Genomic DNA, 1,412 nt, shown 5'->3' with positions numbered 1-1,412 from the left:
TCTCTCTCTCTCCCTCTCTCTCTCTCTCTCTCTCCCTCTCTTTCTCTCCTCATAAGCATAACTCCACGCTTCACTCTGGCCAGTGTTAGTGAAATAAAGAAGCTTAGATCTGCCCTCTTCTCAATACGACACTTCAGTCAAACGCTTTCAAATCAACATTCCACCTCTTGTTGTTACAGTTAGTATTACGGATCTAAATCATGAAGCAGGCTAGTTTGACAGTTTGTTATGAAATTTATATTCACACGAGTCTATTCCAAATTTAGATTGTTGCTGGTCTGGTTTTCTGACTTAGTGCGACTTACGAGAATAATATAGGAAATATGTATTCTTTGTCAGTTCACTTAGTTCCCACCATGGTCAGCTTCGTATCTTGTCTGCCCGACTCTGAAACTAATTTTGTTCACTGGAAGTGGATTCGTCTTACTGACCAAGAAGGTGAAATTCAACACCAATGGTAAAAACGGGGGGAATTTTTTTTTGCGCTTCTCTGCTGTTACGTTGTGTCGTCCCTCTCAGCATGAGACTGCCTTGACAGACAGGGTCAAAGCCTGTATCCTAAATTATCTAACTTATGTCGATGTGGATGTATTGTCATATAATCTGATAGCAAACTAATTACCCGGTAAACGACATGGCATCTAAGTTTTCCGTATGTTTTGACCACAAAACTCGTTGACGTCTGGTGTTTTTGGACTGCTGGGCCAAAAACATAAGGTTTGTCAGAAATGGCTTTGTCAGTAACAGCCAGGTTGCTAACTGCTGGTTTGTTCTTAGATGTAATGGCAATGTACAAGTTGTGCCCACAATAGACTATTTAGGGTTGGTCACCATTTGCTTAGAGTCATTCCCATCTAAAATAAAATTCAAAGTTATGCTGTCACGGACGTTCAGGCTGGTATGGTGTAGCGGTTGGAAGCTTCTCCGTTTTACGCAACATACTCGGGTTCTATTCCGGTGTATTGAGATTTTTGTTGAGTATCTTGGGTCTTTTTTCTTTGACGATGTACCTAAGACCATGTCGTCTCTCACAGGCGAAATCGAAGCTCGTCTCTTGAATGGACTAAACTGTCTCGATGGGAGTGCAAAACGTGTGGGTGGCTATCTCGCATTTGTCCACAACTCAACTCCACTCAACTTCAGGGGGATTGCGGTTCCGTATTTCAATTTTCTGTAGAACCTCATCTTTTCCGCTGTCTATGATGTTCTGCTTAGGCACTTCTCTTTTGCAAGCAGAAGACCCCAATTCAAATCCTATGAGGGGATGATTTTTATCATCGAGCAAACTATGTCCACCTTTCCTGTGACAACTTTGTAGGACATAGAGGATGAAACGACTTGAGGTCTTTCATGTAAATGAAGACAGGTCATGCTGTCTTTCCCAAACACTTACCTCTCTCTCTCTCTCTCTC

General features: G+C 42.1%; 1 protein-coding gene across 1 annotated transcript in view; it reads left to right on the top strand.

Moving 5' to 3' along the window:
- LOC101853245 overlaps window positions 1-1,412 on the top strand; it is a gene marked incomplete in the record, with an annotated part of 36,466 nt that overhangs the window by 2,256 nt on the left and 32,798 nt on the right.

This window comes from Aplysia californica, unplaced genomic scaffold, assembly GCF_000002075.1.
Source record: "Aplysia californica isolate F4 #8 unplaced genomic scaffold, AplCal3.0 scaffold00321, whole genome shotgun sequence".
In the NCBI taxonomy this organism is placed as follows: domain Eukaryota; kingdom Metazoa; phylum Mollusca; class Gastropoda; order Aplysiida; family Aplysiidae; genus Aplysia; species Aplysia californica.
This window is presented reverse-complemented; position numbering and strand designations above follow the sequence as displayed.